Here is an 18,087-nt window from a genome sequence, read left to right as displayed (position 1 = left end):
GACACCCACAATACATGAAAGAATAAAGAAACTGAAATCCACAGAGACCTTGATCTAGAACACCCAGAATGCTAATTGGCCAGAATTAATGCAGTGACAGCGAATCAGTGGTTTGCTAAAGATGATTGTCAGGGCGATGTCGGTGGTCTTGTCAACTTTGAACTGAACACAGTGGCTGGAATTTTACCACCCCGCCTGCCCCGGGAATCGGAGCAGTGAGGGGTGGGACATGGGAATGTCTGTTGACATTGGGCGGGATTTTATGGTTTCAGGACGAGCAAGGCCTTAAAATCCCGCCCAATGTCTCCACTTTCCACTCTGTTCCTCCTGGGGGGCCTGGAATGTGCTGCCAAGGAGGATGGTGGAGGCAGACACGCTGGCATCGTTTAAGACTTACCTGGATAGTCACATAAGCAGTCTGGGAATGGCGGGATACAAACGAATGGTCTAGTTGGACCAATGAGCGGCACAGGCTTGGAGGGCTGAAGGGCCTGTTTCCTGTGCTGTACTGTTCTTTGTTCTTTGTTTTTTGTTCCACCAGTCAGAGCCTATTTGCACCTCAATGTTGCTGAGGGAACTGCTTCACCCACATTTTCTAATTTCCCCTTTTCCTGGAACCTCCAATGGGCTGAGGATCTCAGTAAATATCAGCAGAGATGGAACAGACTGGGGCTCTTTCTCAAAGTCCAGGTAAGAAGGTGACCTGATGGGTTTCTTTAAGATTATGAGGTGGTTTGATAGGGAGGAGAACACTTCTACTTGAGTGGGAGTGCAAAACTAGGGGCCAGGTATATAAGGGAGCTACTAATAAATCCACTAAAGAATTCTGGAGAAACATCTTTACCCAGTGAGTGGTTAGAATGTGGCACTCACTACCACAGAGTTGAAATGGAGAGCCTAGTGGCATTTAAGGGACTCGAATCCAGGAAAATTAGGGAGAGAGGAATAGCGGAATATGTTAGAGCAAGATGAAGTAAGGTACAAATAAATGCATGCAGAATATAAACCCTGGCATAAATCTATTTGGCCTGTTTGTGCCTTGTAACATTCCATTAAAAATCCATTGTAAATGGATAAAAGCAAAATACTGCGGATGCTGGAATCTGAAACAACTGAAAATGCTGGAAAATCTCAGCAGGTCTGACAGCTTCTGTGGAGAGAGAATAGAGCCAACGTTTCGAGTCTGGGTGATTCTATTCTCTCTCCACAGATGCTGTCAGACCTGCTGAGATTTTCCAGCATTTTCCATTTTAAGTGGAGTTGGGGGGGAAGGCACCATAAATGAGCGGAACGGTGGCACTGTGGGTTAACACTGCTGCCTCACAGCGCCAGAGACCCGGGTTCGATTCCCGGCTTGGGTCGCTGTCTATGTGGAGTTTGCACGTTCTCCCTGTGTCTGCGTGGGTTTCCTCCGGGTGCTTCGGTTTCCTCTCACAGTCTGAAAAACGTGCAGGTTAGGTGCATTGGCCATGGTAGATTCTCCCTCAGTGTACCCGAACAGGTGCCGGAGTGTGGTAACTAGGGGAGTTTCACACTAGCTTCATTGCAGTGTTAATGTAAGCCTACTTATGACACCAATAAATATACTAAATAGTGCAGGTTCTAAGAAGACAAGAAATAGGTGTAGGAGTGGACCAATTGGCCTTTTGAAACTGCTCCACCATGAACGGTATGCTTTGTCTGTACAGTGTGCAAGAAACAATACTTTTCACTGCATACTAATACATAGGGGTGGCATGGTGGCACAGTGGTTAGCACTGCTGCCTCACAGCGCCAGGGACCCGGGTTCAATTCCAGCCTCAGGTCACTGTCTGTGTGGAGTCTGCACGCTCTCCCCGTTTCTGCGTGGGTTTCCTCCGGGTGCTCCGGTTTCCTCCCACAGTCCAAAGATGTGCAAGTTAGGTTGATTGGCCGCGCTAAATTGAGCCTAGTGTTGCGGGAGTGGGGCCTGGGTGGGATTGTGGTCGGTACAGACTCAATGGGCCGAATGGCCTCCTTCTGTACTGTAGGGATTTTATGATTCTATGTGACAATAATAAATCTAATCAAATCAAACCATTCAGTGCAATCATGGCTGATCTTATATGTGGTCAGATTGTCAAATTCCAGTGGAAATCAAGTGTGTATCCTTCAAATGTTAATGAGACCTGGCCAGGAGCAGAGCCCGTGGTGATAACATCATTGGGGTTTGTTTGTCTGCTTCACACACACCCCGATTACAAATCAACCCTTTCATGTTGGCAGCCAGGGGAGACTCACAATTCCGGAGCTTTCACCCATAGATTTCTCTTTGTCCCATTCCTATTTGATTTTTCTTTTTAATGACGGGTGGTGACAGGTTAAAACATTATTAACGCAGCCTACCCTTAAAGCGACACTGTATTCGGCAAATGACATTTGGCACACATTTACTCAGCACTGGCCAAACCGTGTGATGCACTGACATGCTTTATCCAACACCTTCTGCTGCCTAGCAAAGACACGGCCCTCTTGAATGAGAAAAATATTTAGCTTGTAACCCGACCTTCAGAAGCCAATCGCAATTTTCTGTAAAGCGAGGGATAAAGAACACTTCTGACAAAGAGTTAGATCTGAAGCTTTGAGCTCGATTTCATCACCCAGATGAAGCCACAGCCAAGAGAGTGGCGCACTTGTCTGGGGGTGGCGGCTGGCAAGGCCCAAGTGAGTTTAATGATCAGGCCTCATTAGCATGTGGCAGGGCAACTCCCCCCAGTAAAATGGCCAGTAGGGTAAATATTTCCATTAGGCAGCAAATCGGTGACTTGAGCACAGAAAGATTAGATGATCTCCTAAAGAACAAAAGGAATGGTACAAGGAAGTCCTTTCTGCAGAGCGCTTGTTGAGATAAGCATTGTGCTGCTAGAATCAGTGGTGGAAGCAAGTGATAATAGCTTTCAGATAGAAGCTTCCCACATCTAGAACAAAGAACAAAGAACAATACAGCACAGGAACAGGCCCTTCGGCCCTCCAAGCCCGCGCCGCTCCCCGGTCCAGGATTGAATCCTGAATCCAGGATCCCCGCCCAATTTTCCAGCCTATCTACATACTAATATCCTATCCACCGAGCTGTCCCTCACACCTACGATGCTTTGTTCGTCACAACCTATTAACTCACCCCCACCCCCCCATTCCAGACCATGTGATCTCCAGGGAGAGGCGAAAACCCAGAGTGAAAACCCCAGGGCCAATATGGGGAAAAAAAATCTGGGAAATTCCTCTCCGATCCCCTGAGGCGATCGAAACGAGTCCAGGAGATCACACTGGCCCTGATCGGAAAATGCTTCCCAACCCTATTCATTTCCACTTCCACGAACACCATATGAATTCCCTGCCCCCGAGACAGGTTCCCAACTATCCGCAGTCTCGCTCTGTACTGGCACCAGCAAGATGATCAGAGAATGAAGCCTTGAAACGAGAAACAAAGAACAATTAGCCCGCGCCGCTCCCTGGTCCAAACTAGACCACTCTTTTGTATCCCTCCATTCCCACTCCATTCATATAGCTGTCTAGATAAGTCTTAAACGTTCCCAGTGTGTCCGCCTCCACCACCATCTAATGACGCATAAGGAAGACAAAGCACATGCTTGTGTCTGTTTCCATGGCGGGTCTTTCCTGGAAGGCTACAGTAGCCAAAGCCTGAGTGACGCCTCTCTGCACAAACCATGGCTAACCAGGAGACGCCCCCACCTGCCGCTGGTGTATTGAAAGGATTTACAGGTTGCTGATCAACATTTTTTGACCATCATACAATCATATGAACAAGGTGCAGGAGGAGGCCATTCAGCCCCTCCAGCCTGCTCCGCCATTTTATAAGATCATGGCTGATCTGATAGTAGCATTTAAGGGGCAACTAGATGGATACATGAATAGGATGGGAATGGAAGGATACGGACTCCGTAAGTGCATACGGTTTTAGTTTAGGCAGGCATCATGATTGGCACAGGCTTGGAGGGCCGAAGGGCCTCTTCCTGTGCTGTATTGTTCTTTGTTCTAACCTCAAATCTGCATTCCATCTGCCCCCAATAACCTTACACTCCATGAATCTATCCACCTCTGCCTTTAAACTATTCAAATCTCTGCTTCCACCGCATTTTCAGAGTTCCGAAGGCTCTCAACCCTCTGAGGGAAAGAAATTCACCTCATCTCGATTTTAAATGAGTGGCCCCTTATTTGTAAAGAGTGACCCTAGTTCTAGATTCTCCCACAAGGGGAAACATTCTCTCCACGTCCATCCAGTCCATACCCCTCAGGCTCTTATATGTTTCAATCAAGTCGCCTCTTACTCTTCTAAACTCCAGCGAATCCAAAGTTTACCTTGTCCACCCTTTCCTCAGAAGACAACCCGCCCATTCCAGCTATTAGTCTGGTAAACCAATTCTGAACTGCTTCCAATGCATTTACACCCGTCCTTAAATAAGGTGCTGAGTACTGTGCACAGTGTTCCAGATGTACAATGTCCTGAAGCATAACCTCCCTACTTTTATATTCAATTCTCCTCACACTAAATGATAACATTCTATTAGCTTTCTAAATTACTTGCTTTACCTGCATACTAGCCTTCTGTGATTCATGAGCAAAGACACCCAGATCCCTCTGCACCTCCAAGCTCGGCAATCTCTCGCCATTTAGATAATAAGCTTATTTTTTATTCTTCCTGCCAAAATGGACAACTTCACATTTTCCATTGGAGTGGGACTTGAATCCTGAGCTTCTGCCTCCGAGGCAGGGACGCTGTCCACTGTGCCACAAGACCTCTTTAGCTTTTGCAGGGGAAGTGGATAAATAATTGAAAAATAATATATTAAGGAGACTTGGGGAGTGAGGAATGGATTTAAGTGGTAACTTGCTCAGAGAATCAATATAGGCTTGATGGGCCGAATAAGCACACGCACAATCGGTTCATAGTCATCACTTTTAATTCCAGATTTTTATTGAATTCAAATTTTGCCATCTGCTGTGGTGGGATTTGAACCCAGGTCCCAGAGCATTACCCTGGGTCTCTGGATTACTAGCCCAGTAACTATACCACGACGCTGCCACTGTCTGGTGACAACGGTCATGGGGGTGGTGTGGGGGAGTGATGAGGGGGAGTGGTGGGAAATAGAGTTAACGCTACAATCAGATCATTCATGACCTTATCGAAGGGCGGAGCAAGCTCAAGGGGCCGAATGGCCTATTCCCGATGTTACATTCTGATGTTCAAACACAGGAGCCCAGCTTCAGAATAAGGGGTCGTCCATTTAGGACCAAGATGAAGATAAATTTCTTCATTCATAGGGTTGTGAATCTTTGGGATTCTGTATCCCACAGGATTGTAGCTATCTCTGCCACTGAATACATTTAAGGCTGATGTAGACATATTTGGTCTCGCAGGGTCGGGGAATGGTCAGGAAAGTGGAGTCGAGGCTCGGGATCAGATTGTATTGAATGATGCAGCCGATGGGATGTGACATGTGGTCTATTCCCGTTCTTAATTCTTTGTGTTCTGAGGCCAGGTGCAGCACAGCAAGATTAAAGATTCGTCTAATTTGGGAAACAATCTAATCTTCGGGAAGACTGGAAGTGGCGCACTGGCACAGTGGCTGGCACTGCTGCCTCACAGCTCCAGGGACCCGGGATCGATGCTCGGGTCACTGCCTGTGTGGAGTTTGCACGTTCTCCCCGTGTCTGCTTGGGTTTCCTCCGGGTGCTCCGGTTTCCTCCCACAGTCCAAAGATGTGCGGGTTAGATGGATTGGTCATGCTAAATGGACCCTTAGTGTCAGGGTGACTAGCTAGGGTAAATGCATAGGGTTATGGGGATAGGGCCTGGGTGGGACTGTGGTTGGTGCAGACTTGATGGGCTGAATGGCCTCCTTCTGAACTGTAGGGATTCTTTAAGACGCTTTGAATTTTTTTACTACCCACACTAGCCTTTTGTTTGAACTCTGTCAGAGAGGATCAGCTGTTTAAAGTTCAGTAGAATTCAGTGTTACCCAACCCTGTTCATTGTACACAGGGATTCTGTGTCACCTTACAGAGGACACTGTCCCCCTGAGACGGGTTCAAATACAAAGGCGAGTGAGCAAACTGATGCATCAAACAATCACCCCAATTCTACAAAGAGTCCAAAACAGCTTCATGCTTTAATGATGAAATTCCTGTTTTTGTAATCATTTTCCAGTCGCTTTCTCTGCACTTGCTGTTCTGTAAAATCATCACCCACCTCAAAGGAGGCCTCAGCTCACAATTAATAAAAGTTCTTTGCAACTTGAGTTTATACAGATGGATCCAGAGTTTACATTTCCACAAAACATTTCAGAATCCATAAACATTGAGGCCAAAAACCAGAAAACTAACGATGTTGGGGAGAATGTTTAAGTCAGGCCATTTTCCACTAAATCATTGCCAACTTGTTCAGTAGATTATTTGACCAAAACCTCATTAAAGCGTCAGCAAATTGCCTGATGGGGAACAGGCTGCGAATTGCTCTTTATTACCAATGTACTGATTGAACTGGTGATTTGGGGGTGATTTTTGGCATTGAGGTCAGGTTCTCCCACGTGACCAAGATGGAGGGGGTGATCTTACCGGCTTGATCGGTGTGGTGAGCCGGTAAGATTGGGTTCGCGCCCAGTTTTTTGCCTCTCGTGATGCTACTGGCCCCGTTCGGCTACAAGCGTAAAGTCGGTTTCAATGTTCAAAACTTCATTTATATATAATTAGTGCGTCCTATCGTCCGGGCTCACTTGCCCTTACCTGAGGATCACATGTAGCCCCCACCAATGGAGACCAGACATGATGGCCTTGCCAGTGGACCGGAGGCCATTGAGACCCTCGGGTGGTCGGGGGCAGGGCCGGCCAGTGCTCCTTAGGCAGTGCCAGCCTGGCACTGCCCACCTTGCACCACGGCAGTGCCAAGGGGGTGAGGCTTGTTGGGGGTGCGGCCTGAGGGGGGCAGGGCCATGATGGGGGTAGGGAGGCTCTGTAGATTCAGTGCCTTGGTTGAACATCAATTCTTTCCCCTTACCGATGTTCCTACTCTGGAGGATTGAACAGCTGCCATGTTGCTGATGACAGAGGAGGGTTGCTATGGTTTGACAAAGCTCCATTTCCTGCACTTGCTGCACCATTTTTTACTTTATACAAATCAAGCTGTCCTGTTTGATGGATGCTGCAGCTGGAGCAGGCGCCCCCTGTATTTGATTTGATTTATTATTGTCACATGTATTACCATACAGTGAAAAGTATTGTTTCTTGCGTGCTATACAGACAAAGCATACCGTTCATAGCAAAGGAAAGGAGAGAGTGCAGAATGTAGTGTTACAGTCATAGCTAGGGTGTAGAGAAAGATCAACTTAATGCGAGGTAGGTCCATTCAAAAGTCTGACAGCAGCAGGAAGAAGCTGTTCTTGAGTCGGTTGCTACGTGACCTCAGACTTTTGTATACTTTTTCTGACGGAAGAAGGTGGAAGAGAGAATGTCCGGGGTGTGTGGGGTCCTTGACGATCTTTTGTAATTCCTTGTGGTCTTGGGCAGAGCAGGAGCCATACCAAGCTGTGATACAACCAGAAATAATTCTTTAAATGGTGCAACTGTAGAAGTTGGTGAGAATCGTAATGGACATGCCAAATTTCCTTAGACTTCTGAGAAAGTAGAGGCTTTCCTAACTATAGCATTGGCATGGAGGGACTGGGACAGGTTGTTGGTGATCTGGACACCTAAAACCTTGAAGTTCTCGACCCTTTCTACTTCGTCCCCATTGATGTAGACAGAGGCATGTTCTCCTTTACACTTCCTGAAGTCGATGGCAATCTCCTTTGTTTTGTTGACATTGAGGGAGAGATTTTTTGTCATCGCACCAGTTCACCGGATTTTCTATTTCTTTCCTGCACTCCATCTTGTCTACCTATCCTGCTGCCTTCAGGGATCTTTGGACATGCACCCCAAGGTCCCTCTGGTCCTCTGTAGTTCCCAGCATCCTACTGTTCATTGTGTATTTCCTTGTCTTGTTAAATCCATCACCCCACACTTTTCAGGGTTAAATTCCATTTGCCGCTGTTCTGCCCACCTGACCAGCCTGGTTATATCATCCTGTAATCTAAAGCTTCCTTCCTCACTACTCACCACACCACCAATTTTCATTGAATTGAACACACGTCTAAGGGCGACACGGTGGCACAGTGGTTAGCGCTGCTGCCTCACAGCACCAGGGACCCGGGTTCGATTCCCGGGGGCACGGTGGCACAGTGGTTAGCACTGCTGCCTCACTGCGCCAGGGACCCGCGTTTGATTCCCAGCTTGGGTCACTGTCTGTGTGGAGTTTGCACGTTCTCCCCGTGTCTGCGTGGGTTTCCTCCGGGTGCTCCGGCTTCCTCCCACAGTCCAAAGATGTGCAGGTTAGGTGGATTGGCTGTGCTAAATTGCCCCTTCGTGTCAGGGGATTTACAGAGCTGGAGGACTCTCTCCTCGAGCGGTGAGAGAATTTTCAAATCAGGCATGCCTCCGGCTGTCTGAACTCTCTTTTTTATAGTGAGCTGGCTTGTCCTGGAGGAGATGGAGGGAGGGTAAGCGGACCGTAGGCCAGGTCAGATGGTAAGGATGCCTGTCATGTATGGTTGGTGAGTGTGAGCTGGGATGTGATGAGGGGAGGAACCGCAGGGAAGACGAGGGGGTGTGTGGGAGGGTGGGGGCCTGGGAGGTGGCAGTGAGTGAGCTCTCAGTGTATGTGTGATGGGGAGAACGTGCAAACTCCACACAGACAGACACATATAACACTCGATATTATATGATGTGATGGTTCTGAGGAACTGTTTGTTGCTCGAACGCTCTGTCACAGTCTCTGGCGAACAGACTGCAGCAAGAAGCTTTCAAAAACATGCATTATCCAGTTTTATACAGGAAACTCTTCAGGAATCTTCTGATTGCTTATCTGAACTTCCAGAAGAGTTGTCTATAATTAAACAGACCAATTTATAATTGGAGGAAGTGACTAATGTGTTTTATCGGAATAACTATAACAGCTGACAGAATTGTTGCCCAGACAACCCGCATACTTCATGACAATGAAGTGGAAATAAAGTTTCGCACAGTAGAGTTAACATTTACACTAAACGTGTGTTCATTTGCAGTGAACTTCTTATATTCGCTCAAATTTTTTGGGGGAATATTCCAGTTGGTTTGTGTTAATGTGCGTACCGAGGATTCACAGTTTCTGTACGGGCCTGAGTTAAAGCCCCTCAAACTGAGACATTGGGTCTGATTTTCTGTGGAGGGTCAGGAATCCACCATCCAGATGTTGTCTGGATGGTGGATTCCTGACTTAGAAAGGAAGCTAGAACTAGAGGGCATAGCCTCAAAATAAAGGGGGGTCAGTTTAGGACAGAGTTGAGGAGGAACTTCTTCTCTCAGAGGGTGGTGAATCTCTGGAATTCTCTGCCCACTGAAATGGTGGAGGCTACCTCGTTGAATATGTTTAAATCACGGATTAAATCATGGATTCCTGATCGGTAAGGGAATTAGGGGTTATAGGGATCAGGCGCGTAAGTGGAACTGATCCACTTCAGATCAGCCATGATCTTATTGAATGGCGGGGCAGGCTCGAGGGGCTAGATGGCCTACTCCTGCTCCTATTTCTTATGTTCTTATGTTCTTATTGTCCAGGTCCTGACCCTGAGCTGAGCTGCTTTATCCCCGAATGTGATTTTTGAATGCAAGTGGCCGACTTGGCCAGAAGGGGAGCTCTGCACCCAATTAGAGGGGCCGAGTGCCTACAGGAGGCGGGGGCTACCTGCTTAGCACCAGCTGCAAAGGCGGGCGGTAGCCATGTTGAAGCCTGGAGCTGCCTTGCTATTTGGGGCAGGCAGATCCTCAGAAGATGGCACCTAACATCCCAGAAGATGTCTGAGAAACAGTGTCACCAAAGCATGTCCAAGGAACCGGTGGGTCACAACTGCCGCCTTTTGCAGGATTTGGTGCCGTGGGCATTTGGAAGGCATCTAATGCCAGTGTTGCTGGAAGGTACAGCGGAGGTCAATTTGTGAACCAGTGTCTCCCTCCAGGGCAGTAAGAAGTCTCACAACACCAGGTTAAAGTCCAACAGGTTTATTTGGCAGCACGAGCTTTCGGAGCCTCAAGCTCCTTCTTCAGGTGGGTGGGAGTTCTGTTCACAAACAGGGCATATAAAGACACAAACTCAATTTACAAGGTAATGATTAGAATGCGAGTCTTTACAGGTAATCAAGTCTTAAAGGTACAGACAATGTGAGTGGAGAGAGGGCCAAGCACAGGTTAAAGAGGTCTCCAGCCAGGACAGTTAGTGAGATTTTGCAAGCCCAGGCAAGTTGTGGGGGTTACAGATAGTGTGACATGAACCCAAGATCCCGGTTGAGGCCGTCCTCATGTGTGCGGAACTTGGCTATCAGTTTCTGCTCAGCGATTCTGCGTAGACAGCCAATGAACCGGAACAGCCGACAGAGAGATCCGTGGCGCAGCAACTGAAGAGGAAAGAGTTGAATTAGCCGCCTCCTGATGTCTAAGTCATCAGAGGTGCGTCAATGCCAGATTCATCAGCCGCACTCACAAGACAGCCTCGAACGGCACCCAAACATAACGCAATGCCATCCGCGCTCTCAAGACCAACCGCAACATTGTCATCAAACCAGCAGACAAAGGAGGGGCCATCGTCATACTGAACAGAACGGATTACTGCAAAGAAGTGTACCGACAACTCAACAACGAGGAACACTACAGACAGTTACCCAAAGATCCGACCAAAGAACACACCCGTCAACTCAACAGACTGATCAAGACCTTTGATCCGGACCTTCAGAGCACCCTCCGTGCTCTCATCCCACGTACTCCCTGCATTGGAGATCTCTACTGCCTCCCGAAGATACACAAGGCCAACACACCCGGCCGTCCCTTCGTATCAGGCAATGGGAACATGTGTGAGAACCTCTCCGGCTATGTCGAGGGCATCCTGAAACCCATTGTACAAAGAACCCCCAGCTTTTGTCGTGACACTACGGACTTCCCACAGAAACTCAGCACACACGGAGCAGTTGAACCAGGAACACTCCTCGTCACAATGGATGTCTCGGCACTCTACACCAGCATCCCCCACGACAATGGCATTTCTGCAACTGCCTCAGTACTCAACGACGACAACTGCCAATCTCCAGATGCAATTCTACAACTCATCCGCTCCATCCTGGACCACAATGTCTTCACCTTCAACAACCAGTTCTTCATCCAGACAAACGGAACAGCCATGGGAACCAAATTCGCACCTCAATATGCCAACATCTTCATGCACAGCTTCGAACAAGACCTCTTTACCGCACAGGAACTTCAACCGATGCGATTCACTAGATACATCGATGACATTTTCTTCCTTTGGACTCATGGTGAACAATCACTGAAACAACTATATGGTGACATCAACAAGTTCCATCCCATCATCAGACTCACCATGGACTACTCTCCGGAATCGGTTGCATTCTTGGACACATGCATCTCCATCAAGGACGGTCACCTCAGCACCTCACTGTACCGCAAGCCCACGGATAACCTCACGATGCTCCACTTCTCCAGCTTCCACCCTAAACACGTTAAAGAAGCCATCCCCTACGGACAAGCCCTCCGAATACACAGGATCTGCTCGGATGAGGAGGATCGCAACAGACACCTCCAGACGCTGAAAGATGCCCTCATAAGAACAGGATATGGCGCTCGACTCATTGATCAACAATTCCAATGTGCCACAGCGTCCAGTACTTCCCCGGAGCAGAGAAGCTATGACATCTTCTCCGAAGCCTTCAACATGTCATCGATGAAGATGAACATCTCGCCAAGGCCATCCCCACACCCCCACTTCTTGCCTTCAAACAACTGCACAACCGCAAACAGACCATTGTCCGCAGCAAACTACCCAGCCTTCAGGAGAACAGTGACCACTGCACCACACAACCCTGCCACAGCAACCTCTGCAAGACGTGCCAGATCATCGACACGGGTGCCATCATCTCACGTGAGAACACCATCCACCAGGTACACGGTACATACTCTTGCAAGTCGGCCAACGTTGTCTACCTGATACGCTGCAGGAAAGGATGTCCCGAGGCATGGTACATTGGGGAAACCATGCAGACGCTACGACAACAAATGAATGAACACCGCTCGACAATCACCAAGTAGGAGTGTTCCCTTCCAGTCGGGGAACACTTCAGCAGTCACGGGCATTCAGCCTCTGATCTTCGGGTAAGCGTTCTCCAAGGCGGCCTTCACGACACACGACAATGCAGAGTCGCTGAGCAGAGACTGATAACCAAGTTCCGCACACATGAGGACGGCCTCAACCGGGATCTTGGGTTCATGTCACACTACCTGTAACCCCCACGACTTGCCTGGGCTTGCAAAATCTCACTAACTGTCCTGGCTGGAGACAATACACATCTCTTTAACCTGTGCTTAACCCTCTCTCCACTCACATTGTCTGTACCTTTAAGACTTGATTACCCTGTACAGACTCACATTCCAACCATTATCTTGTAAATTGAGTTTGTGTCTTTATATGCCCTGTTTGTGAACAGAATTCCCACTTACCTGAAGAAGGAGCTTGAGGCTCCGAAAGTTTGTGCTACCAAATAAACCTGTTGGGCTTTAACCTGGTGTTGTGAGACTTCTTACTGTGCCCACCCCAGTCCAACGCCGGCATCTCCACATCATCCCTCCAGGACTCCAGTGGTGATCTCTGTGAGATTTCACAAGCATCTGGACACAGGTGAATCCAGGAGGCGACAGACACAATCCTCATGAGGTCCATTTCAAACGGGATTAGGCAAGCCAGGATATAAGAGTGATGGGCTTCGTACACATCTCCGGATTTCCGCAGGTGCCGGGTGCCATCGACTGGACTCACGCGGCACTCAGATATCCAGGGCATCAAGCAGTGAACTATGTGAAGCACAAGGGCTTCTACTCGCTGGTCTGCGACCACACCAAGCACATCCTCCAGGTGTGTGCTCGATTCCCAGGGAGTGTGCTGGAGCGGCCCAAGTTTAACATGGATAAGTGTGAGGTTATCCATTTTTGCTGAAAAAATAGAAAGGCAAATTATTACAGTGGAACCCCGATTTAACGCACCCTGATTTAGCGCGAATTTGGATATAACGCGATGGTGTCATTGGACCCTTTTTTTCCCGCTTATAATTGGCAAATTTAGCACGACCCTGATTTAGCGCGACCCCGCTTTTTGCGCGACCCCGCTTTTTTCGCGACCCCGCTTTTTTCGCGACCCCGCTTTTATGGACCCCAACCATCGCGTTATAACGGGCCGCACTGTACCTAAATGGAAAACAGATTCAACATGTGTCCGGGCAGAGGGATCTGGGTGTCTCTGTTCATGAATCGGGGAAAGTCAGTATGCAGGTGCAGCATGTATAACAAGGACAAATGAAATGTTAGCATTTATTGCAAAAGGACTGGAGGAGAAGTGTTGTTGCAATTGTACAGGGTGTTAGTGAGACCACATCTGGGGTACTGTGTCCAGTTTTGGTCTCCTTATTTGAGGAAGGATGTTGTGGCATTGGAGGCAGTTCAGAGGGGGTTCACCAGATTGATCCCAGGGATGAAAGGGTTGCTGTATGAGGAGAGATTAAACAGTTTGGGCTTGTACTCACTGGAGTTTAGAAGGATGAGAGGGGATCTGATTGAGGAATATAGCATTTTAAAAGGGATTGAAAAAGTAAATGTAGCCCAAATGTTTCCCCTTGTGGGGCAATCTAGAACAAGAGGCTCCAGGTATAGGTTGAGAGGCGATAGATTTAAAACTGAGATGAGGAGGAACTGCTTCTCGCAGAGGGTGGTGAATTTGTGGAACTCGCTTCCCCATAGCGCGGTGGAATCTGAATCGTTGAATGGTTTCAAGAAGGAGATAGATATATTTTGAATAAAAAAGGGAAAGAGGGATATGGGGAACAGGTGGGGAGGTGGATTTGAGACCAGGGAGAGATCAGCCATGATCTGATTGAATGGCGGAGCAGGCTCGAAGAGCTGAATTTGCTGATTTCTGCTCTTAACTCCTGTGTTCCTATTTTCCGATAATTGCAGTGCTGAGGTGAGTCTCTGAATCACAAGCCCAGGCAGTGATATGGTGTGGAACCCGTGGATAACAGTTTTTGGCACTAGGTGCTTCATGATGTGGCGGGAAAAGCTGCCATTGTGTCGACGTCAGTTTTCCCGCTTTCAGTTTTCCCACCTTCACCGATTTCTGGGAAAATTGCACCCCTTGTTTCTCTGACAGTGCACATCCTTACCCGAAGGATTCAGTGAGGCACTTCCACTCTGGTTTACACCATTACAGCAATCAGTGAAACATTACATACATCACCCCCCCCCTCCACCCCCCACACCCAGCCTCCCCTCCCCCCCCCCCCCCTCCCCCATCACTCTGGGTATGTGGAACTGAGGAAATGGAGAGGGCACATAATTCAATTATTGATTTTTGATTTGATATGATTTATTATTGTCACATGTATTAACATACAGTGAAAAGTATTGTTTCTTGCGCACTATACAGACAAAGCATACCATTCATAGAGAAGGAAACGCGAGAGTACAGAATGTAGTGTTACAGTCATAGCTAGGGTGTAGAGAAAGATCAGCTTAATATAAGGTAGGCCCATTCAAAAGTCTGACAGCAGCAGGGAAGAAGCTGTTCTTGAATCAGTTGGTACGTGACCTCAGACTTTTGTATCTTTTTCCTGATGGAAGAAGGTGGAAGAGAGAATGTCCGGGGTGCGTGGGGTCCTTAGTTATGCCGGCTGCTTTGCCGAGGCTGCGGGAAGTGTAGACAGTGTCAATGGATGGGAGGCTGGTTTGCGTGATGGATTGGCCACATTCACAACCTTTTGTAGTTTCTGGCAGTCTTGGGCAGAGCAGGAGCCATACCAAGCTGTGATACAACCAGAGAGAATGCTTTCTATGGAGCATCTGGAAAGGTTGGTGAGAGTCGTAGCTGACATGCCAAATTTCCTTAGTCTTCTGAGAGAGTAGAGGCATTGGTGGATTTTCTTAACTATAGTGTCAGCATGTAGGTTCTGAGGGATGGTTAATCCTGTCCTTTGCATTTTGCAAGTTACAGATGCCTGCTCTTCATTTTACCCTCGTGCTTTCCTAACTTCACAAAACTGAAATTTGGGATTTACCAAAGCCCCAGGTGCATCATCAGGTTGACTCTGGACAAGACCTCACATTCTGTGCCCTATAAACAGAAGAGGAATTGCTGCATTGCCTTGAGGCTCGGGACATCTCACAGGGTGAGTGGGGACATCAGCCACTTGTGTACAAACTGCGCTGAAGATTTTCAGATGATATTAACGATACGGATGAGAATATGGGGGAGATGATAAACAAGTCTGCGGGTGACACGAAGGTTAGCAGGGTGGTTAAGATATAGATGTGTTGGTCAGTTGGACAGATCAGTGGTGAATCGAATTTAACTTTGAAAAGTGTGAGGTGATGCACTTTGGAATAAGTAACAAGACAAGGGAGTATTTAATGAATGGCAAGACACGGGGAAGCTCAGAGGAACAGGGGGATCGAGGCGGGGTGGCAGGGGGGGTGGTGTATGTTCACAGATCCCTGAAGGTGGCAGGACAGGTTAATAGGGTCGTTAAGAAGACATACGGGGCACTTGCTTTCATCAATCGTTGCATAGATTATAAGAGCAGTGAGGTTATGTTGAAGCTGTACAAAACTTTGGTTAGACCACAGCTGGAGTACTGTGTGCAGTCCAGGTCGCCTCATCATGGGACTGATGTGATTGCACTGGAGGGGGTGCAAAGGTGATTCACCAGGATGTTACCGGGATGGAGCATTTGAGCTATGAAGAGAGGCTGGAGTTGTGTTCTCTAGAGCAGAGAAGGCTGAGGGGGGATCTAGTTGAGGTGTATTAGATTATGAGGGGAACGGACAGGGTGGATAGGAAACAGCTGTTCCCCTTGGTTGAAGGGTCAATAATCAGGGGGGTAATTTTAAGATGAGGGGCAAGAGGTTTCGAGGGGATTTCAGGAAAAATGCTTTCACCCAGAGGGTGGAGGGAGTCTGGGAGGGTAATAGAGACGGGAAACCTCACAATGTTTAAAACGTACATGGATGAGCACCTGCAAGGTTATAAAATTCAACATTACATGCTAAATTCTGGAAAGTGGGATTATTGTAGATTTAGTGTTGTTTTGACTCGATGGGCTGAAGGGCCTATTCCGTACTGGATGACACTATGACTCAATGTGCTGTGAATATCTGTAGAATGGAAACTCCATTCCAATTCTTAATTCCACAGAGGCACAGACACTGATAAAAACACCTTTCTTCATCCAAAAGGAAGCAACTTTCGGTTAAAAATTCCAGCTGAATCCCATCGACCGATTCTCCCGAGTCAAATACAGTTAATTTACAGAAACTCCGCGACCCCAGGCTAACATTGAGAGCAGTTCCTGGGAAAGGGCTTGGACTGGTTTGTGGAAAAGGAAATGAGCTGGTTTACAACTGGAAAGGAAGAAGCTTCAAATCCAGTGAGTTCCCAAAGACAGCGACATGAACTTGAACAAAACAAAACCCAAGCTTTAAATAAATGGCAAACAGCTGGAGACACTGCGGAATGTGCAAAGCGTCACCTGAACTTGGATAACTCACTCAATCGAATAAGACTTTGGCTGGAGTTTACTGTGGTCTTTGGGTGGGCAGGGGGGTGGGGGGGGGGGGGGGGGGGGGGTTGGTGGGAGAGGTGGGGGGGGGGGGGGGGTGACCTGATGAGGGGAGAGGGGATTTAAATAGGCATGATGTGAAATTTCCATTTTCCGATGGCGGTTTGAGATTAAGGGCAGGGAGACCTCCCACCCAACCCCCCCACCCAACACGCCCCCCCCTCACCAGGGTGTTATCTCCGTGGCAGAGGTGCTTTGCCACTGCCTACTGGCAGGATCTTCTGGTCCAGGGCGTTTTGCGCGGACCATCCCACTGCCATGGAACCGGAGGATCCCGCCAGGGAGGAAGGGCTGGAAAATCCTGTCCGCAACTCAGCGGCGATGTGGGGGCGGGTTGGGCCTCACGCTGTCCAGGAAGATGACCCCTATTTACATCCCATGAATACTCGTTATCTCAAAACTTTACCCAATGGAAGATCGGCCTTCAAGGTGAAGCCAGTGACACGCGGGGAAACTTGCATCACCGGCTCCATGTTCCTTTACAGCTGTCAATTTTATCCAATTGGTTCTGAGGTGAATGATTGACTTAGTTGAATTCTGCAGCCTGGGGGAGTGGGAGCGGGGGAATGGCTAAAGAGGGCAGGAGGGGGTAGGGATTCAGGGGGTGCTTGGATTGGAGCACCTATGGGGGCAGGAGGTTGCGAGGAAAGAGAGTGGGTCGGGTGGTGTACGAAACGGGCGACATGACTGGCCCGGCATGTTGGGTGTGGTTGGAGGTGGAGGGCAGTTAGGAAATGCAGACTGAGGGTTCTGAGTGGCTGGTTCAATAATGTCCATTGTTAGGTTCTGGCTCCCTGAACAAAGGAAGCTTCCTGACGAAGATCAGGAGAATTTTTTCTCCCAGAGGGTGGTGAATCTCTGGAACTCTCTTCCTCAAAAGGCAGTGGGAGTGGAGGCTGTGAATATTTTTAAGTCAGAGCGAGATAGATTCTTAATTAAAGTTTAAAGTTTATTTATTATTGTCACAAGTCGGCTGACATTAACACTGCAATGAAGTTACTGTGACAGTCCCCCAGTCGCCACACTCCGGCGCCTGTAGGGGTACACTGAGGGAGAATTTAGCACGGCCAATCCACCTAACCAGCACGTCTTTCGGACATGGGGGTGAAAGATTGTCCGGGTTGAGATTACAAACAGAACAGTCATAGTCTTATTGGATGGCAGAGCAGGATTGAGGGGCTGAGTGGCTTAATCCTGCTCTTAATTCAGATGTTTGAATGTTCGTATGACAAGGGGAAGGCCAGCAGTCACGGGGGAGAGGCGGGGAGAGTTTGATACGGTAATGGCCATGCCCAGTCTGAGGGGAAGAGGGTGGAGGA

Source organism: Mustelus asterias, chromosome 9, assembly GCF_964213995.1.
Source record: "Mustelus asterias chromosome 9, sMusAst1.hap1.1, whole genome shotgun sequence".
In the NCBI taxonomy this organism is placed as follows: Eukaryota; Metazoa; Chordata; class Chondrichthyes; order Carcharhiniformes; family Triakidae; genus Mustelus; species Mustelus asterias.
Note: the sequence above shows the minus strand (reverse complement) of the source record.